This window comes from Ambystoma mexicanum, chromosome 8 (genome assembly GCF_040938575.1).
Source record: "Ambystoma mexicanum isolate Mex_15411 chromosome 8, UKY_AmexF1_1, whole genome shotgun sequence".
Taxonomy (NCBI): Eukaryota; Metazoa; Chordata; class Amphibia; order Caudata; family Ambystomatidae; genus Ambystoma; species Ambystoma mexicanum.
The window spans coordinates 1,576,117,793-1,576,140,699 of NC_090929.1; positions in this window are offsets into that span (position 1 = coordinate 1,576,117,793).

Here is a 22,907-nt window from a genome sequence, read left to right on the forward strand (position 1 = left end):
CTAAGGGATTTGCGTTTTGGTCTCGCTCGACCGATTTTAGCCCCAGTAGCTTGTCCAGTATTGCTCCCATATCTTTTCTCTGGATCCTGATTCTGTTTCCACCGGGAGTCAGGTCGAGTTGATATTCCGGTAGGTGTTGGACAGTCTGGGAGTGATCTGTATTCCATTCCTCAGTTTCAAGTTCCAGGATATTGTGATCGCTCAAGTCTGTTTGGATCACTCTCAACGTTTTTAGTTTCCCCATCAGTGGCTCTGTTACAAATATGTAGTCCAATGTACTGCCTTGGTTTGCCCGTTTGCATGTAGTAGCAGCAGGTAGGTCGCCTATTAGGCTTCCGTTTACCATTAAAATGTTTCTACCTGCTAATTCTTTGTCGAGGTCAACTCCTCTTGATATATTGTTTGTGGAGTGCAAGGACAGGAACTCGATTTTTCTCCCCTTTTTGTCAAAACATTCCATGTTGAAGTCTCCACAGTGGAGGACCTCCAGATTTGGACGCGAGATCCTGGCGTCATCGATCGCTTTAAGCAAGGCTTCCTTGAAGTTGCCCTGTTGTCTTTCCGTGGGTCTCCAGTAGATGTTACAAATGAGCAGGTTCCATTTCACCAGGTCAGACCCTGCCTTGGAGTTTATTTGGACTGTGGTTAGTTGTATCCAAGGGTTATGATTTATGGACGAAATCACCCTTAGACCAGATGTGCGTTTAATGCCCAGCAGGAGGTCCGAGCTAGGTCTACCTTTAAGGCCCTTAATGGCCGGGTTCAGGAAAATTTCATATCCGTCTAGGAGGGGTAGGTCGGACAGCCACGTTTCTTGTAAGAAAAAGAGGTCGTATTTTTTTAGGTCCCAGGCTTGTTTGCCAATCAGATGGGTGAACCCCTTGTGTTCCAACTCATGTTTGTTTTTCCTTTAGCCAAGGTGTTTCGTGGAGCACAGGAGGGGGCCGGCTGGCATTATGATTTTGCCGCTAGGAACCCCGCCAACCACCTCCAGTCGTCCGGGCTGCTTACAGAGTTCTCCTCGAGTGTGTTTGGGGAGCTGCGCGTTGGAACCCCTCGGACGTCAGCCTGTATTTCGTCCTGGGCCCTTTTCACCAAATGCGATGGACGACCATGTTCCAGTACTGGTTTGTACTTTTGAGATCCTTCGTTGACGTGGTCCCTGTCCTTGATGCCTTCAGAAGAGGTACGCTTGCCATCCTCCAACTCCTTAAGCGAAAACCCACAAAGATTGAGTTTGGGGCCAGGTTTGACGAGTGCAGATCTTGTGTTCCATTTCCCCATATGAAGGATCACACTATCGTGGCGCTGCTCATTGTGGAATTCGATCAGATCAATGTCCTTTGATTTCAAGTTGTCGGGTGAGTCAATTGAATGTACAAGACGCATGACATTGTTTCGATTCATAGTGAGGTTATCTTCGTAACCAAGAGTTCTCTCTAGAAGTACTCTATAAGGGCCCTTACCACCCTTTACATCCGGTCCTTTGTCTTCGTTTTTGTTTTTCGGCCCCGATCTTAAGCCCGTATCAGTATTTTCGCCCCAAGACACTGTTCTTCGTGTGTTCTTTACGCACTCATTTTGGGGTTTGGAGTTTGTTTCTTTTCTTACGTTCTTCGTTTCCAGTATAGTCCTCTTGCTCTCAAGGGTCTTGAAGGCCATGACTCCAGAAGTGTCCTTGATCTCCCCCTCCTGTACTGGGGCACGAGCCTGGCTGACCCTTGGAATGTGGACTCTGGATTTCCACAAGAAGTTCCTAGCTGAGTCAACTCCCTTTACATTCAGTTTTATTGCCTGGAGGATGGGAGATTCAGCTAGGACGTTTCCAACTTCTTCGGACCTTTTGTTGGCGCCTTCCACCTTTTGAGCTGCGTCATTGGGTTCTGATATTGCAAACAGTTCCTCTTTCTCTGGACTAGATTCGGGTGCCATAGATGCTGGGCCCACCTCTTCGATCCAGGAATCATTCGAGTCTGAGTAAACTGATAAATCCATGAGAGAGCTGTTCATGCTATTGTTCTGCCTCTCATTGTCTGAGAGGTAGTCGTTCTCTTCGATAGGGACCTTTGATTGTTTAGTGAAGGCCCCAGCGGATTTCCTTGAAGTTCTGTCATAGATTAAAGGTTGGTCAGGTAAGACCAAATTTCTGGGTAGAGTTAGCCTGGTTGTAGCTTTTGGCCGAACTGGTGCTTTTCGTGAGGTGGATGGCGCAGAGCCTGACTGTTTTGTCGACCCAGAGGTCGGTTTTCCATAATTTCTGTCACCTTTTTTGTTAAGTTCTAATTTTTCACTGGCCATCAGATTTACTCCTCTGTTTGGTTTTATGAACAGATCGTATAATTTAACTCTGTCCTTAGGTTGGATCGGTCCAGTTGGCACAATGGTCACTGGAGGTAGAGGGTCCACCACCATTGGGGTAGTTGACTTGAGTCTTTATGAGAAGTACTGCCCCTCGTCTCTGTAGTGGGTTCGGTGCCAGTGGATTTGTCCTGATGTAATGGCGAGTTTAAAGGTTCCTCAGATCCTTTCCCAAATGACGGTGTAGTCTGATTTAAAGTCTTTGCTGGACTCACCATGCCCACCTGGGCGCCACCCTCTCCTTCTGGAAGAAGACTCAACCTCTCTGATCTCCTAGTTTCTCTGTCCTTGATTATTGGCTCAATGATACTCTTTAGGATTTCTGCGGTCTGATCAGCACTTTTGTCCAGGTTTGACTGGATCGCGGTAACGAATCCTTCTACGAAGATCATTTTAGAGTATATCATGGCGATGGTAGTCGTATGATCCCGTAACTGTTCATTTTGTGACTCAATTAGTTTCATATATGAGGCCATAACAAGCGCAAATGCTGTGATCATTTCTGTGTCTATCTTTGGGACGTTTTTGGCAGGTTCCTCCACCTGAGTGGTGGCCAAGATCATTAAGAGATCTTCATCAGTCGGTGAAGGTTGTCTTCTAGATCGTTTACTAGGAAACGGGGCCTGCTGCGGAGGAAGTCCTTTGTCAGTCCTCAAGGGGTAGCCTCTGAGTCGGTTTTTGTCTTGGTGTAAGATGGCTCCCCCATCTGGGGGTGTTTGGTCCCCATTTGAGCACTGTGCTAGGGCGCGTGCCTCCAGTGATCCACGGATCGTGGGATATCTAGAATAGCTGGATCAGTTTGAAATGAGATTCCTAAAGGTTTCCAGCCTCGATTTAACCTTTGGTTTTGGTGCTGGGTAAAATTTGTCCTATTGTCTATTCCAAAGACAAAAGGGGCGCCATCATGGGCATTGCTGGGCTTTTGTAGAACACTGGAATTGTCATTTGCCACAGATTGTTCCTTTTGAGGACTGTTGCAAGTTTTTTGAGGCGCCTGGCTAGGTACCTTAATTGGCAGCTCTTTTACCATTGTGTCCTTGTCGGAGCTCGTAGAATCGCCACCCACCACTCCAGAGTGGAATGTATTATTTGAGGGTTTTGAAGATGGCTTCGGTTCTAGGTGGTGAGTGTCCGCTTGTTTTATCGGGCTAGTCTCTTCAACGCCCTCCTCCGTTGTTTCTGTTTCAGATTGCAAGGTGTTAACATGCGACTTAGTTGTACCAGTGATTTCCACTTGGGATAAAGTTCCCGGACAAGCCTGTCCTTTTTTTCCTGTGGGACAGAACTGTCTTCCATTATGAGTGTTAAGATGTCCTTTTGCTGGTAATTGGGGGGTGGAGTGCCTAGAGTGCTTAAAGGAATAATTAGCTCCCCCACTAGATCTATTTGGCCTATGTCCTGATGATCAGTAAACAGTTTGAAGTGCCTGAAGCAACCCACCACAAGGTTTGCTGGTTAAGTGTAAGCCGTAAACAGTGTGAATTAGTAGTGAGGTTTACCTTCCAGCCTTCGTAACTCGCTGCCGTGGGCTGTTGTTGCTGCAGCTCCTCTTGTGAACTGACAAGGGTTCACCTTTACACCAAGGCACAAGTGGTGATTAAATTCTAGAGGGATCAAAGAGGGTAAGCCTCCACAGTCTCCCAACTGAATGTAGCACCACCTGCGCCAAACAGCCTCAAAACAGTCGGCGCCCTTTGCACCTATCGGGCTTAGCGCCACAAGGGTAGTGGCCTCGGTGTTTTATTGTCCCAAAGAAGTCACGTGCAGGGTCACGTGACCATCCCAGCTCCGCCTCCTCCAGAAAGCGTGTAACTCCCGACAAGAGCCCTCCAATGGCTCGCAATGTCGGCGTTTGATTTGTGCTGCAGTCGCTTTCCTTTAGAAAAAGTTATACATCGCTCTGCTGGTGGCCTCAGTGTTTTGTTGTCCCAAAGAAGTCACGTGCAGGGTCACGTGACCAGCCCAGCTCCGCCTCCTCCAGGAACCGTGTAACTCCCGACAAGAGCCCTCCAATGGCTCGCAATGTCGGCGTTTGATTTGTGCTGCAGTCGCTTTCCTTTAGAAAAAGTTATACACCGCTCTGCTGGTGGCCTCAGTGTTTTGTTGTCCCAAAGAAGTCACGTGCAGGGTCACGTGACCAGACCAGCTCCGCCTCCTCCAGGATGCGTGTAACTCCTGACAAGAGCCCTCCAATGGCTCGCAATGTCGGCGTTTCATTTGTGCTGCAGTCGCTTTCCTTTAGAAAAGTTATATATATATATATATATCCCTTTGTATTCCCAACCGTGGGACTCCTTCCTCCATCTCCTTCACCTTTTCCAGCATTTTCCCTACTCTTCTTTCTACCCATGCCACCAATGATCCACTTCTGTGATGCATCAGCATTACTCTCCATGATCTTACCCACTCTAATCTGGTTAAGTGGCAAGGATCGAATAACTGCAGCACTTCATCGTAACAGTCTTGATCGGTGGGCATAGCTCTTGCTATGCCTGTGGGCAATATACTAGCTATGGGGTTAGGGACACCATGGCAGAAACACACGAAAAATAAAAAACAAGAACATCATATCACAGAGACGAACATGGTCTCATGCTACAAAGCATTCGTCTCATTGTTTCCAAGTGGGCGAGACACTCGGCTCATGCACTGCATTTTAGCGATTAGAATTTGAGATGTGTTTATTTCAACTCGAGAAGGGATTGACGTAGGAAAGCTGGGACTGTAGATGGCTCGGCTCCCTGGTGCCTTAATGTAGTGTCTCACATTGCCTCTTTCTCTGGCTTAGTGGCCTGGCACTGCAATGATGGGCACACTAAGCACCTGGGCAAACAGCTCGAACCTGCATGCCAGCAAACAGTGCTGCATGACCCTGCTCGATTTAGAAACATTTGTATCCATTTTACCTAGGCCAGGCTGGTGCCAAGGCAGCCCCTGAGTAGCATGTTGTATGTTGAATAAACTAACAGTCAACTGTAGCAGATGAGGCCCAAGAAATAAAACAGCCATCATAAGTCAAATATAGGCAGAGTTGACTGTGCTATCATCAGGCCAGATTGATGTCTGTCAAAGGCACAAAATAAGGGGCTACCCCCCAGTTCTTCTGATGTGCTGCCCAAAGATGTTTAATCCATGCTACAGACTGCATGGCCAACCTGGGCCATCTTGCATGTGCATGGTGAAAGACGTTAGTGTATATGCATGTGCTGGTGAAAGACGTTAGTGTATATGCATGTGCATGGTGAAAGACGTTAGTGTATAAGCATGTGCATGGTGAAAGAGTTAGTGTATGTGCATGTGCATGGTGAAAGACGTTAGTGTATATGCATGTGCATGGTGAAAGACGTTAGTGTATGTGCATGTGCATGGTGAAAGACGTTAGTGTATATGCATGTGCATGGTGAAAGACGTTAGTGTATAAGCATGTGCTGGTGAAAGACGTTAGTGTATATGCATGTGCATGGTGAAAGACGTTAGTGTATATGCATGTGCTGGTGAAAGACGTTAGTGTATATGCATGTGCATGGTGAAAGACGTTAGTGTATATGCATGTGCATGGTGAAAGACGTTAGTGTATAAGCATGTGCTGGTGAAAGACGTTAGTGTATATGCATGTGCATGGTGAAAGACGTTAGTGTATATGCATGTGCTGGTGAAAGACGTTAGTGTATATGCATGTGCATGGTGAAAGACGTTAGTGTATAAGCATGTGCATGGTGAAAGATGTAAGTGTATTTTTTTAACTAAACCTTACATCTTCCACTGAGCTTAAAAACAAGGAGTGGAAGTTCCTTCCCCTTGGAGCCTAAACTTACCAGTCGTCAGTGTGTGTGGCTAGTAACATTATTATGTGTATGTCAGTGGCAGAGGCAGCTTTTAGCTTTTGGTGCTGTGGGTGGGTGGATCATGAGGGCCACTGGTATTGTTAATGATTCAATGTTACAGGCGGGAGGTGAATATCTACTAGTGCAGGGCCATCAACATCTCCCACCAATTAGCGCAAGCACTGAGCATAGCGAGTTAGCCTTATGTCATTTAGAGCGGGGTTCAGCTGGGTTCTGCCCCTGACAACATTTTAAAAATAATATGTTCAAAGGGTGTATTTTACAGTACTTTCATAGAAAAATGGGGTAAAAGGGTTTACAGTCTGTGTGTTCTCTATGGGTGAAACGGGAAAAAAACGGTAAATGCAAAATTGACAGGGGGTCTTACAAAGGCGGTTGAGGCTTGATGAGCGTTGCTAAGGAGAAGAGTGGTCCTTGTCCCAAACAATAAATCATGAGACCCTGCAAACATGCATTTTGGGTCACGCAGCATGATCTCTGCTGGTCCTGTTGGCATCCATCCTGAATTTTGTAAATACATATCTTCAGCTCATTTTGTAAGTAAATCACTGTTGTTCTCTCACTCAGTATATAAACAATTTAATCAGACAGGCTCATTTTGTTGAAAGTGGTAATTGCATGCAGGTGACGGCCAACATTAACACTTATGTGCTAGTAGGTTCGTTTCACACTCTTTTCCACTATTACATAATGGGGTGCAAAAGCAGAGTAAATACAGAAGAAATCACGTTTACTCTTTCATTTTCTAAAAAATGTATGAGCTGCCAGGCAAAGATGGAGTGCATAATGTATTCCAGAGTAAAGCATCTGCGTTCAGCATGTGTTATATGCAGGCAGATGTGGCATGAATCCAGCAGTTTCATGCCTGCACGAAAATATAATGTAGTCATAAAACTAGATGGTTTTGCAGGCAGAGCAGGAATGAGATGATGGACATGTATTTCCTCTCCTATTTCCCATTGCTCCTGCAATACATGTTTAAAATGTGTTGGAGCAGTAATCAGATGTAAACACTGGTGTAAGTCTTTTGCATCTTGTGTTTACACTTATTTTACTGCATTGCAGCTTTTAATATGAGTTCTTGGGAGTACATTGCCACATTCTATAAAAAAAAAACTATGGAATCGAAGGAGGCTCCAAGAATCACCTGGCTGCTTTGCATAAATCAAAGAGCACTTTGGGATCAAAACATGACAACAGGTTTTTACATTTAACAAATCTATCTATGATAGTATATGAAACTGAAACCTTTCGGGGGGCACTGCTGTGTGGGAGGACTGACCGGCAGCATCAGGCAGTGATAACGGTAAGGTGGGCACGGGGCTGCTTTCCACGCTGCAACGGCGTGCCACCATCTGAGCATGGTCGTTGTAACTACAAAGACCCTGCACGCCTGTAATTGCCCGGCCCATTGGAATAATCTGCTTTCAGCTTGCGGCTGGCTTCATAATACGCAGGACACCTAGGGAACTCACCACCCATAACGGCTTTATTGGGTCTCCCATATTATTTACGCTGCCAGTGCCCACATTGCTCTAATTAGAGTCAGGCGGGTTCACGTAAGGGATGGCCCCACACTAACCTGTCACTGGCTGGTAATATGGGTCAGCAGTGCTTCACTCGCCTCGTATCAGGAGCGCCCCGGGGACCATTACCGTGTCCTATACTGGGACACAAGCACTACCACATCATGGCTCTGCTAGCTGCCCTGGGAGGGGAACTAGATTGCATCCTAATGTATGTGGACGGCCAGATGGACCTCCCCAACACATTGGTACCTGGGCACTACATGAAGGCGGGCTGGTTGGCCTGTGTGTGATTCTGGACTGCATTGATACAAAGGGCGCACTTCACACAGCAACACAACTCTGAACTCCTCCTGGTAAACAGGCATATGATTGGGTGATCATCCATTGACCAATTGTAGAAAATATTGGGGCCTTAATTGGAGGCCGGCCTCTGTGTGTGGGCTGTGCTGCAGTGCTTAACTCCCCAGAACCATGGTGAGAGCCAGATTAAACTTTACTTTGCCCTTGTGCAGTTACCACCCGGGTGGGAGTGTACCATTGTCACATCAAGAACCTGCTCCAAAATGTAGACTCCTGGTGACAACACACACCCATTCCGGAGGTTCAGACATCCACACTATTCTGGGCGTGAGGACCCAGAGCGCCATTGACGCCTGCAAAAAAAGCAGAAAACATGACAAAAGGAGCTTGGGGGAAAAAGAAGGGACCCATGGACTCATTTACCAGAACCCCAGCCAAGGCCTCTGCTCCTGCAAAACCGATAACCAATAACAATCATGCCACAACCTCTGGAGATGCCCCTGAAGATCACCTATTGGCGGCAATTCAGAGTGTATTTATGGCAGTAAATATGAAGCTAGATGATATTGCCTCTACTATTGGCTCATTGAAATCCAAGTTGGAGAAAGAAAGCGGCCGCATTAACGAAGCAGAGACTGGAATCAGAGAAATGGAAGACAAAGTCAAGAGACACGACCATGAAATAACACGCTTAAAACTGGAGGTGAACAGAATCTGCAATAAGTGTGATGATCTTGAGTCACAGTCGAGGCGTAATAACATCAGCATAATCAGAATACCTGAGACAGCATGCAAGGGTCCTATGGAGAGGTTTGTCGAGGACTTACTGAAAGCGCTGTTTGATACCACAAGGTTTTCATCACACTTCCTGGTGGAGCGCTTCCACCATTCACTGGCACCTGTCCCCAAGCCGGGAGCTCCCCCACGTACCATCATAGCAAGATTGCTCAATTTTCAAGACAGAGATCTGATACTGTGGATGTCTAGGGAGCAGGGCACACTCCACCACGAGGCTCACAATATTCACATTTATCCCAATTTTGCGGCCAATGTGCAGGCCTTGTGGAAATCCTATGATCCAGTCAAGAAGCTGCTTCATATCAGACATGTCCCATTTGCCCTTATGTTTCCAGCTAAACTAAGAATCCAACATGGAGGGCGTGCACATTTATTTGAGAACCCAGCCAAGGCCACTGCATATGTGGAATCATCAATCCCTCTCCCAAAACAAGACTGCAGTCGTAACCGTAGTCCTCAACCACACAACAACGAAGTGGATGCCGAAGTAGTCAAATGAAATATACTTGCTTCGACTTCAGCCCACTTACTATATCCATACATATTGGAGGGCAACAATGTTATGTACGGGGACTGGTCGCTCTTCCTACGACCTGTTGTATGATCACAACTGTTCGCAACGCTCCCCAGGAGGTTTCCATAGATCATTTGTGTTACATCATCAAGTTGGGGAAGACGATGGGGTTACTAATGGATGTGATTATTAAAAGATTGGGGAATTGAAAGGGAATGAAGATGGCTTGTTAAAAGTTGGAAAAATGCAGACGCAATGCCTAACAAACATGAGAATAGAATCCTATAGGGCATGTACGTGTGACATGTGTTTATTATATGAATCGTTCTGGAGGATATGGGTGACACATTTTCCTATTTGACATGGAATGTTCTGAAGAGGGATGGGCAAATTTGACCCATCCTCCCCCTCCTATAAGGTACATGACACAGAAGAATACCAGGAGATACTGGGATCACTTGAAACACTTGGGTATAGGCGCGTTACAAATGCCATATCATATCAAATGCCATATCATATCACCCATATTATTTTGGACCAATTCCTAGTGCTCCAATGATTGATAAGTATGTTGAGAGGTACCCGCTCAGCCAACCCTCCGCCCAAGACTGGTTCAACCCTTACACAGAGTGGACAAAGAGTCTCAGGATGCAACTAAATAGACCTCAATTGACAGTATCAACTAAAGCACCAAGAAGCCACGATTACTAACGTTGTTAGAGACACAACGACATAGCAGCGTTAGACAGGAAGCACATGTGCCATCCACACATCAGGACGCAAACACATAACCGAATACAGGAAGAACACGAAAGTACAGTTCTATAAATTAGAGCACAGACACAGATACATACTGTCTTTGCTTTTATTATTTTTGTCATTAGCTAAAGCAGCAACGCAGAAACCGCAAGCTTGCAGATGCTTTTATGCAATTAACCTAATGGAGATGCAGGAGCACCTATGGGAACTGACAGAACTATGTGTGACTAACATATGGAGAATATAGAATAGCATGAACTTGTAGAAACCAAGTTATGACTAAGGAAAATTACAGCACACCACAAGCCTCTCAGCAAGAGCTGAGCTGAGCTGAATTCAGGCTGGACTAGAGTAAACGTGTGAGACAGGACCCACTGTCAAGGCCACCCCAGTCAAGTGAAATTCCAGATACCAGTGGCCCTCAGTAACACCAGCTGCAATAAATGCAAAGAATTCCTCATAATTCAGAGTCATTCAGAGCTGCAGAAGCTCCAAATCATGGACTCTGAACACGTGACCCGGCCGACTAAGATGATGAATCGAAACCAGAGCTGGGAAAGAGGATCGATCTCATGCCGCTGGCTTGCAACAATGATGTTACAACATGAGACAAGTGTTGTACGATGTGAATGGGAACTCTCATAGACTATGGTGGTACACACAAATTACAATGCATACACATAGTTGTTCTTATTACCTTGAGAAGGTACACCAAGAGCTGAGAACCATTGTGGTATCCAGGCCTGAGGACGTCAGCTCTAGCCAATCATTCTTCAATATTCTTGGGGTGTGTAGCAACGGGCAAGAACCAATGGTAAGACCCTCACACTGCAACATTGTGTTGAGGTACTAACTTGGGAATGGACCAGGCCAGCCACCTGGCATGCAAGGACCAGTAGAGTAACTCATATAAGGGATTATGTAGGTTATTAGGCTCCTGATGGCCAATCCCAGATGGTGATAGATTTTCTGAAGTAGGGCCCAGTTTTTGACGTCACTATGATGCAATCAGGATACAAAACTGGCCTGCGAACCAGGACACATTGAGATCTCTGTGGATTTCTTTGATCCTTGTACTGATACCAGTTGGTTTTAATTGTAATAAACCACAGTTTGAACTTGCTGTCTGACTGGGCCTACGTTCCTTTTGGGGTAATGTGTTGGGCCTTCCGTAAGTTTGCAAACTTCTAGTAGCCCTCGGACCTACCTGGGAGTTTGTCCCCAACAGTATGCGGGTTAAATAACCCTATCAAGGCAAGAAAGGCACCTGCGTACTTGAATCACAATGGTCCCTAAATAGTTATGATACAGGAAACACACGCTCAATAAGGGGTTTGCAGCCAGATAGGGGAATCAACAGGGTTACACTGACTACTCGACACAGGCCAGGGGGGGTGATGATCCTGATACACCATTCATTATGCTACCAAGAAGACAAACAATCTATAGACGCCCAAGGGAGATACATTATACTATGGGGAAAACTCTCAGGGATAAAGGTACTGTTAGTCAACACATACAGCCCTAATCTTGACGACTCTGAGTTCAATGGGCAAATATCAGAGATCCTATTAGAGGGGACCACCTCTCCGATTAATTGGGCAGGCAACTTCGATATGATCCTGGATTGTGTTCTGGACCGTTCGAGAAATACCCAGCACAAACTGACTAATGCAGGCCGCATATTGAGGCTAATTATGTTACAAATGGAATTGGTGGATGTATGGAGAGACCGCAACCCCGGAACTCGTGAATACACCTACGATTCGACAGTCCATGATGCACAGTCCAGGATTGATTGTTGATTGGTGTTCGCAGGTTTGATGTCACGGGTGCAGGATTGTGCAATATAACCAAGAATCATCTCAGACCACTCGCCCCCTGTGGAGGATGCCACCTTCATACTTCCTGGATACAGATCTCCTGGAAGTGTTCCGAGATAGGATTGAGGATTTTTTCCTAAGAAACAAAGGATCTGTATCTCGTTACACCACTGTCTGGGAAACCTTTAAGGTATGGCAGAGGGGAGAAGTGATTTCAATGACAGCTGGAAGGTGAAAGAAATTAGAAGATAGTTGAGGGCACTAAACATAGATTTGAGGCAACTCAAAAACAACTATTGCGCGACACAGGACAGAGCACTGTTGGGGCTCATTAAAGGGAATTTGTTAAAATTCAGAAACCTGGCTGACAGAGAGGTCTACCTGATGAACCAACCTATCCAGGCACAGTGATATGGGGAAGCAGATAGACCGGACCGGGTCCCTGGGGGAAGTAATAGGGGGGGGGGAAGAGGGACACAACACATCACTGGGTTCAAGGGCCAGACAGATACCATGTTAACTGCACAGGAAGAGATTAACGGCGAATTCCGCCAATACTATGAAGCCTTCTATGCTAACGCTGACGAGTGTATTAATACCGACCTATGCCACTCTTCGGACGGAATCTCCCTCCCGTCCCTTTATGCTGAAGCACAAACAATACTGAACCAACCATTCATGCTGGAAGAAATTATGGATGCAATTATGGCCCTTTCAACCAGGAAGGTCCTAGGCTTGGATGGGATAGGAATTGAATTACATAAGGAACTCTGGCAAATATTGGCACCCAGGCTATTGAAAGTCTTGGAAGAGTCCTTATAGATAGGCCAATTACCACCTACGCTCTCTGAGGCCGCAATCACAGTGTTATTAAAGCCAAATAGGCCAGCATCCGACACCAACAAAAAAATATACACAAAAGTGTCTACCCATCTCTTGTCACATATGGCAACATTAGTACATCCGGATCAATCCGATTTTATTCCTGAACATCCACGGCACTTAATCTGCATAGGCTTTTCTGCATAATTTCCCAAACAAATCCCAAGGTTAGGGCAGTCGCTGCCTCACTAGACGCAGAGAAGGCTTTTGATTCGGTCTCCTGGAAATGTCTCTTTGCAGTCCTTCGTCGGATGGGATTGGGAGATCATTATATTGAGTTTGTTTGGCTAATGTATGTCAAACCATTTACCAAAGTCCGTACCAATGGCATGCTATCATCCACCTTCTATATGGAATGAGGGACAAGGCGAGGCTGCCCGCTGTCTCCATTGCTCTTCGCATTAACGATAGAACCACTAGCACAACGGATGCACGACAAACATGGACATAGGCAGATTCATATAGCGGGTTCAGCACAGGCCATCTTCCTGTATGCTGATGATCCACTTGTATACATCTGCAACCCAGAACAAAACATAGCCCCGATGATGGAGGAAGTCTGTAGATTCATGACCATTCTGGATATCAAATAAATGAGGCAAAATCAGAATTCTTCCAGTTGACTGACTCTATTCATATCCCAGTGGATTTGTTGAGATTCTGATGGGTCCCGCATACATTTAAATATCTGGGCATACCGGTCTCTCGTTCACATCACGCCCTACTAGGCGACAATCATGAAATTTACTTGGACACACTAGCGATTAAATTATAATTAAGGGCGAAAATTCCAATGTCATTATATGGTAGCCTCTCAATACTTAAAATGGTTGTGGTCTCCAAATTACTATATTTTTTCTGTAACATTCCAGTGTGGCCTGGGCGAGTGTTTTTTGACAAACTCCACTCAATGACATCTAAATATACATGGGGGACAGGGGTGCTGTAATTGAAATGGGAGGGACTGTCCGCGCCATTAAAACAGGATGGCCTAGCAGCACCTGACTTTGAGCTATATTATATTGTATTACAGCCCAGTATGCAGGCCACTGGTACTCCATCACTAACAACCCAATACACCAAACCCTTGAATCATACAGTGCTATGCCAACAAATTAAAAGTCAATTATTATATGACCGGCACGAAGATTCATGCTCCTTTGACCCGGTCTGCACGGAGGTAAATGTCTGGTCAAGACTGCTCGAGAGACTAGGTGTGACGGCTATGGAATTGCCCTATGGAATTGCCCAGGACTCCCCCCGACATTCGATAAAGACATCAAGAATATGTGGGGTGAAGAGGGAGTGATGACCCTACACGACTTGCTCCCCAATGGGATGTTCCTCATACACAAGGCATTCATGGCCACGCTGGGGGATAATCCGATCAGATCACTTCAATATTTCAGAATAAGAACAGCGGCTCGTCGGCGATGGCCCTTGTTTCCCTGGGAACCCGATATATGTGAACCTGTGGAGATGATAATGTGCGCTGGAGACCCCTAGAGGCTTGTGTCTGGGCTATATAAAGCATGTCAAGCCAGTCTATTATCTGCCAATGAGGCTTCAAGAAAATGGGAGAGGGATCTGGGTGTAGTAGCACAAGACGAGCAATGGCTGCCCTGGTGCCGCCTGACTAAAGAGGTTTCCCTTAATGTAAAGTTCAGGTTAATACAATTCAAAGTACTCAACCAAATACACTGCACTCCTGCACGCATCTCAAGATCTGCACCGAATGTCAGTAATGAGTGTATGGAATGTGGTGTAGCCTCTGCGGATTGTTCATTGCTCATTGTTTTGTGTACCACACCTTTTTTAACACTTCCTTACATTTGATTACGATTTTCTATTTCTAATTTGTAATGATCTCGTGTGAAAGTGATGTCTTCTCCGCGATACATGATTTAGCTGAACTGCTTTTCAATCCTTCATTTCCCATCAACCTCCAGTAGCTATTGACAAAGATAGCGCCTCATGACATTGCAAATGACTTGCAGTCTCCCAGATGCTATAACTTGACAGACCCTCCATGTAAAACCCCCTCCTTTTGCCAGCAATGCAAACATTGCACTTTACTAAATAATAATAACCAAATTGGGCTGCATTCTACCATAGCTCTTCAAATCGGATTTCTCCAGCTTTTAAGTGCTATAATAGTCGTTGTTACCACCACTTCCATTTTAATGGAACAACACTTATTAACCTCAGAAGAAGGAAAGGCCAAATCAGGCCTAAGTCAGGATTCAAACTTGCAAAGTGTAGGATGCCTGCATGTCAGAGACCACCACTTTACATGTCAGCCATCCACCTGGACCAAGAAGTTGCGTATCCGAGTTGCATGGCGTTATCATCTCCCAAGCTAGCATTTCAACCGGGAAATCCGCAATTCCCCCTACTTGCAACATCACCGCACACCCAGTGGGACAGAGCATAACCAAGTGCCCTCCATTTTTGTAACATTTTATTTTCTCAATTACTGAAAACTGTACATACAAAATTGGACTTTATTTACATTTTGCACCCCAAAACAAAGGGCCTCCAATGTGCATGTCTGTGGGAGAAAAGTGCATGTCCCTGATTATCCCTGTGAAATCCTGGATAAGAGTTCCACATGTTTTGAGAGTTTTGGGACACAAGGATTAAGGAGCAGAAGTAGGTTGAGGAGCATCAAGAGACTTAAGGAGATCATGTGAGCGGATGAAAGAGGGAGGGGGAGAGGCAGAGAGAGAGAGGGAGAGAGAAAGAGAAAGACAGAGCGAAGGAGAGTGAGAAAGAAAGAGAGCAGGAGAGGGAGAGAGAGAGAGAGCGAGAAAGAGTGAGAGAGAGAAAGTGTGAGAGAGAGAGGGAGAGAGAGAGAAAGAGAACGAGAGAGAGGAGAGAGAGGAGAGAGAGAGAGGGGGAGGGAGAGAGGGAGATGCTGAAAGAAAAAACGAGAGAGGCAGAGAGCAGGTGAAATGGGTGATTTCAAGTCGAGATGGATAGGGAGAGGAATGCAGAGGCAGTGAAACACTTTGCCATGTACAAACGTACAAAGAGTGGAGAAAAAGAGTGGGGGGAGAGAGAGAGGGCGAGAAATAGAAAGTGAGAGAGAGAATATGAGAGAGAGAGAGGGAGAAAGAGAAAGTGAGAGAGGGAAAGAGTGTGAGAGAGAGAGGGAGAAAGAGAGTGGCAAAGAGAGACAGAGAGGGAGAGAGAGATAGCCAGAGAGAGAGAGGGGGAGATTAAGAGAACGAGAGAGCGAAAGAGAGAGAGACAGAGAGAGAGAGAAAGAGAGCGGGAGAGGGAGGGAGAGAAAGAAAGAGAGAGAGAAAGAGAGTGAGAGAGAGAGGGAGAGAGAGAAAGAGAAAGAGAGAGAGTGGGAGAGAGAGAGAGGTGGAGGGAGAGAGGGAGATGCTGAAAGAAAAAACGAGAGAGGCAGAGAGCAAGTGAAATGGGTGATTTCAAGTTGAGACGGATAGGGAGACGAATGCAGAGGGAGTGAAACACTTTGCCATGTACAAACGTACAAAGAGTGGAGAAAAAGAGTGGGGGGAGAAAGAGAGAGTGAGAAAGAGAAAGTGAGAGAGAGAATATGTGAGAGAGAGGGAGAGAGAGAGAGGCAAAGTGAGAGAGAGGGAGAGAGAGAGACAGAGAGAGCGGGAGACAGAGGGAGGGAGAGAAAGTGAGAGAGAGAAAGTGTGAGAGAGAGAGGGAGAGAGAGAGTGGCAAAGAGAGAGAGGGGGGGAGAGAAAGAGATAGACAGATAGAGGGAGAGGGGGAGAGAAAGAAAAAGAGAGAGTGAAAGAGAGAGAGAAAGAGAGTGAGAGAAAGAGAGAGCAGGAGAGAGAGAGAAAGAGAGAGAGAGAGAAAGAGAGAGAGAGAAAGAAAGAGAGCGAGAGAGGGAGAGAGAGAGAAAGAGCGAGGGAGAGAGAGAGAGAGGCAGAGAGAGAGACAGAGGGAGAGAGAGAGAGACAGAGAGAGAGTGAGAGGGAGAGAGAAAGAGAACGTGAGAGCAAAAGAGAGAGAGAAAGAGAGTGAGAGAAAGAGAGAGCAGGAGAGAGGGAGGGAGAGTGAGAGAAAGAGCGAGGTAGAGAGAAAGAGAGAGGCAAAGAGAGAGAGAGAGGGAGAGAGAGAGATAGACAGAGAGAGAGCGAGAGGGAGAGAGAAAGAGAGCATAAGAGAGAGAGAATGAGAGTGAGAGAAAGAAAGAGCAGAAGAGAGGGGGGAGAGAGAGAGTGAAAGAGAGAAAGAAAGAGAGAGACAAAGAAAACGAGAGAGAGTGAGAGAGAAAGTGAAAGAGAGAGAGAGAGGGGAGAGGGAGAGGGAGAGGGAGAGAGGGAGATGCTGAAAGAAAAAGCGAGAGGCAGAGAGAAAGTGAAATGGGTGATTTCAAGTCGAGATGGATAGAGAGAGGAATGCAGAGGGAGTGAAACACTTTGCCATGTACAAATGTACAAAGAATGGAGAAAAAGAGTGTGGGGAGAGAGAGCGAGAAAGAGAAAGTGTGAGAGAGAGAGAGAGGGGGAGAGAGAGAGAGGCAAAGAGATGGAGAGAGAGAGATAGACAGAGAGAGAGGGAGAGAGCAAGTGAAATGGGTAGTTTCAAGTCGAGAAGGATAGGGAGAGAAATGCTGAGGGAGTGAAACACTTTGGCATGTACAAATGTACAAAGAGTGGAGAAAAAGAGTGGCGGATAGAGAGAGAGAGAGAGAGAGAGAGAGAGAGAGAAATAGAGAGAGCGAGATAGAGAGAGAGAGGGGGAGAGAGGGAGGGAGAGAGAAAGAGAGAAAGAGAGAGAGGACGAGAGAAAGAGAGAGGGGGAGAGAAAGGGAAATAGAGAGAATGAGACAGAGAAAGAGATGGAGAGAATGAGAGAGAGAGAGAGAGAGAGAGAGAGAGGGAGTAAGAAAGAGAAAGAGGGAGAGGGAGAGAGAAAGACAGAGAGAGAGAGAGAGAGGGGGGAGAGAGGGAGAGAAAGAGAAAGAGAGAGAGAAAGAGAGAGAGCGTGAGAGAACAAGAGAGAAAGAGAGAGAGGGAGAGAGGGGGAGGGAGAGAGATAGACAGAGAGAGCACGAGAGGGCGAGAGAAAGAGAAAGAGAGAGCAAAAGAGAGAGAGAAAGAGAGTGAGAGAAAGAGAGAGCGAGAGAGAGGGAGGGGGAGTGAGAGAAAGAGCGAGGTAGAGAGAGAGAGAGGCAAAGAGAGAGAGAGGGAGAGAGAGAGTTAGACAGAGAGAGAGCGAGAGGGAGAGAGAAAGAGAGAGCGAAAGAGAGAGAGAATGAGAGAGAGAGAAAGAGAGAGCGGGAGAGGGAGGGAGAGAGAGAAAGAAAGAGAGAGAGAAAGAGAGTGAGAGGGAGAGAGAGAGAAAGAAAAAGAGAGAGAGGGGGAGAGAAAGAGGTGGAGGGAGAGAGGGAGATGCTGAAATAAAAAGCGAGAGAGGCAGAGAGCAAGTGAAATGGGTGATTTCAAGTCGAGACGGATAGCGAGACGAATGCAGAGGGAGTGAAACACTTTGCCATGTACAGACGTACAAAGAGTGGAGAAAAAGAGTTGGGGGAGAGAGAGAGAGCGAGAAAGAGAAAGTGAGAGAGAGAATATGTGAGAGAGGGAGAGAGAGAGGCGAAGTGAGAGAGAGGGAGAGAGAGACAGAGAGAGCGGGAGAGAGGGAGGGAGACAGAGAGAAAGAGAAAGTGAGAGAGAGAAAGTGTGAGAGAGAGAGGGAGAGAGAGAGTGGCAAAGAGAGAGAGAGGGGGAGAGAAAGAGATAGACAGAGAGAGGGAGAGGGGGAGAGAAAGAAAAAGAGAAAGTGAAAGAGAGAGAGAAAGAGAGTGAGAGAAAGAGAGAGCAGGAGAGAGAGAGAAAGAGAAAGAGAGAGAAAGAGAGAGAGAACGAGAGCGAGAGAGAGGGAGAGAGAGAGAGAAAGAGCGAGGGAGAGAGAGAAAGAGAAAGAGAGAGCAAAAGAGAGAGAGACAGAGAGTGAGAGAAAGAGAGAGCGGGAGAGAGGGAGGGAGAGTGAGAGAAAGAGTGAGAGAGAGAGAGAGAGAGAGAGAGAGAGAGAGGCAAAGAGAGAGAGAGGGAGAGAGAGAGATAGACAGAGAGAGAGCGAGAGGGAGAGAGAAAGAGAGAGCGAAAGAGAGAGAGAATGAGAGTGAGAGAAAGAAAGAGCAGGAGAGAGGCAGGGAGAGAGAGAGTGAAAGAGAGAGAGAAAGAGAGAGACAAAGAAAGCGAGAGAGAGAGAGAGAAATTGAAAGAGAGAGAGAGAGAGGGGAGAGGGAGAGGGGGAGGGAGAGAGGGAGATGCTGAAAGAAAAAGCGAGAGGCAGAGAGAAAGTGAAATGGGTGATTTCAAGTCGAGATGGATAGAGAGAGGAATGCAGAGGGAGTGAAACACTTTGCCATGTACAAATGTACAAAGCATGGAGAAAAAGAGTGTGGGGAGAGAGAGCGAGAAAGAGAAAGTGTGAGAGAGAGAGAGAGAGAGGGGGAGAGAGAGAGAGGCAAAGAGATGGAGAGAGAGAGATAGACAGAGAGAGAGGGAGAGAGCAAGTGAAATGGGTAGTTTCAAGTCGAGAAGGATAGGGAGAGAAATGCTGAGGGAGTGAAACACTTTGGCATGTACAAATGTACAAAGAGTGGAGAAAAAGAGTGGCGGATAGAGAGAGAGAGAGAGAGAGAAATAGAGAGAGCGAGATAGAGAGAGAGAGGGGGAGAGAGAGAGAGGGAGAGAGAAAGAGAGAGAGGGAGGACGAGAGAAAGAGAGAGGGGGAGAGAAAGGGAAATAGAGAGAATGAGACAGAGAAAGAGAGGGAGAGAAAGAGAGAGAGAGAGAGAGAGGGAGTAAGAAAGAGAAAGAGGGAGAGGGAGAGAGAAAGACAGAGAGAGAGAGAGAGAGAGAGAGGGGGAGAGAGGGAGAGAAAGAGAAAGAGAGAGAGAAAGAGAGAGAGCGTGAGAGAACAAGAGAGAAAGAGAGAGAGGGAGAGAGGGGGAGGGAGAGAGATAGACAGAGAGAGCACGAGAGGGAGAGAGAAAGAGAAAGAGAGAGCAAAAGAGAGAAAGAGAGTGAGAGAAAGAGAGAGCGAGAGAGAGGGAGGGAGAGTGAGAGAAAGAGCGAGGTAGAGAGAGAGAGGCAAAGAGAGAGAGAGGGAGCGAGAGAGTTAGACAGAGAGAGAGCGAGAGGGAGAGAGAAAGAGAGAGCGAAAGAGAGAGAGAATGAGAGAGAGAAAGAGAGAGCGGGAGAGGGAGGGAGAGAGAGAAAGAAAGAGAGAGAGAAAGAGAGTGAGAGAGAGAGGGAGAGAGAGAGAAAGAAAAAGAGAGAGAGGGGGAGAGAAAGAGGTGGAGGGAGAGAGGGAGATGCTGAAATAAAAAGCGAGAGAGGCAGAGAGCAAGTGAAATGGGTGATTTCAAGTCAAGACGGATAGCGAGACGAATGCAGAGGGAGTGAAACACTTTGCCATGTACAGACGTACGAAGAGTGGAGAAAAAGAGTCGGGGGAGAGAGAGAGAGCGAGAAAGAGAAAGTGAGAGAGAGAATATGTGAGAGAGAGGGAGAGAGAGAGGCGAAGTGAGAGAGAGGGAGAGAGAGACAGAGAGAGCGGGAGAGAGGGAGGGAGACAGAGAGAAAGAGAAAGTGAGAGAGAGAAAGTGTGAGAGAGAGAGGGAGAGAGAGAGTTGCAAAGAGAGAGAGAGGGGGAGAGAAAGAGATAGAGAGGGAGAGGGGGAGAGAAAGAAAAAGAGAGAGTGAAAGAGAGAGAGAAAGAGAGTGAGAGAAAGAGAGAGCAGGAGAGAGAGAGAAAGAGAAAGAGAGAGAAAGAGAGAGAGAACGAGAGAGAGGGAGAGAGAGAGAAAGAGCGAGGGAGAGAGAGAAAGAGGAAGAGAGAGCAAAAGAGAGAGAGACAGAGAGTGAGAGAAAGAGAGAGCGGGAGAGAGGGAGGGAGAGTGAGAGAAAGAGTGAGGTAGAGAGAGAGAGAGAGGCAAAGAGAGAGAGAGGGAGAGAGAGAGAGAGAGCAAAAGAGAGAGAGAATGAGAGTGAGAGAAAGAAAGAGCAGGAGAGAGGCAGGGAGAGAGAGAGTGAAAGAGAGAGAGAAAGAGAGAGACAAAGAAAGCGAGAGAGAGAGAAATTGAAAGAGAGAGAGAGAGAGGGGAGAGGGAGAGGGGGAGGGAGAGAGGGAGATGCTGAAAGAAAAAGCGAGAGGCAGAGAGAAAGTGAAATGGGTGATTTCAAGTCGAGATGGATAGAGAGAGGAATGCAGAGGGAGTGAAACACTTTGCCATGTACAAATGTACAAAGAATGGAGAAAAAGAGTGTGGGGAGAGAGAGAGAGAGGGCGAGAAAGTGTGAGAGAGAGAGAGGGAGAGAGAGAGAGGCAAAGAGATGGAGAGAGATAGACAGAGAGAGAGCGAGAGGGAGAGAGCAAGTGAAATGGGTAGTTTCAAGTCGAGAAGGATAGGGAGAGAAATGCTGAGGGAGTGAAACACTTTGGCATGTACAAATGTACAAAGAGTGGCGAAAAAGAGTGGGGGATAGAGAGAGAGAGAGAGAGAGGAATAGAGAGAGCGAGATAGAGAGAGAGGGGGAGAGAGAAAGAGAGGGAGGGAGGACGAGAGAAAGAGAGAGGGGGGGAGAGAGAGGGAAATAGAGAGAATGAGACAGAGAAAGAGAGGGAGAGAAAGAGAGAGAGAGAGAGAGAGAGAGAAAGAAAGAGAAAGAGGGAGAGGGAGAGAGAAAGATAGAGAGAGAGAGAGGGAGAGAAAGAGAGAGAGAGGGGGAAACAGAGAGCGAGAGGGAGAGAGGGAGAGAAAGAGAAAAAGAGAGAGAAAGAGAGAGAGAGTGAGAGAACGAGAGAGAAAGAGAGAGAGGGAGAGAGGGGGGAGGGAGAGAGAGAAAGAGAGAGAGAGAGAAAGAGCAAGCGAGAAAGAGAGAGCGAGGAAGAGAGAGAGAGAGAGAGAGAGAGAGAGAGAGAGAGAGAGAGAGCACAGCCAGGAGTAAAGAGGGATTGAGGAATAGGAGCGATGAATGTCCAGCATAGACAATAGGGGACATGCTCAATTTCAGAGGAAGTTGCAGTAAAGGTACCACTTCCTTTCAGTGCAAAGGTTCCACTGCGCAATTTCCAACTTGTCTATCAAGTACTGGCAAATGTAAGCATAAAACAGAGGCACAATCACCCTTGCTCTTCACTTTTCTACTATGTTAACCATTGCAGAATCCTTTTGCTTTTACAAGGTGGAAATTTCAGGAAGAATCCATAGCAATCCATTGAATTACTGCTAGCTTGAACATAAATGCAGGAGGTAATGCAGCCATATTTCTGAGGCAGTGTGGGAAGAGCGGGAGGACACGGTATGTTCGTCTACTCCACCCGAGAAATGTGACAAAATCCAACAGATTGGAAAATGTGGCAGTACAAGTGTTTGCTGCTAATTTTTCGAATCCCCTGGACAAGGACCATGACCTCCACAGCATGTTAAGTTTGTGGGGAAGACCATGTTTTTTAATGGTCCCTTCATACTCATATTCTGAGTTACATTTAAAGATATTTATATACAAAAAGCAAGGCACTCGGAGAGAACATTTGATGTTCATTGTCGAAGAATTTTGAAAAGAAATGTGTGATGTTCAGCATAAGTGTGGGTGCCCCTCATGGTGTTTTTGGGGTCATGTTAATGCTGCTCGGAGGACACTGGGCCTCATTACAAGTCCGGCGGTAACCGAGGTGGTAAAACCACCTGGTTACCACCAGACTCGTATTACCATTCCGCTTCCGTGATTCCCGGAATTACCGAGGCATTACAACCCCGGTTTCCCGGGAATCACGGAGGCGGAATGGTGTTAATCCCCATTCCCATTGAGTCCTACGGGACTCAGTGGGAATGGGGATCATGGAAACACCGGCAGCATCTCGTGATGCTGCCGGTGATTCCTCGTCCGCCTGCAGGTGGGCGGTGTTAAACCCGCCAGGTCAGACCTGGCGGGAACATCACCTCCCGCCTGCAGGAGTCGGGATCAGGCGGTCCGGAAACAACGGTGGCGGCGGGTTTACCGCCACCGTTATTTCCGCACAGCCTGATTTGTAAGGAGGCCAAATGTCAGTCTGAAATGGGGCATTTGGTTTATTTTATGTATTG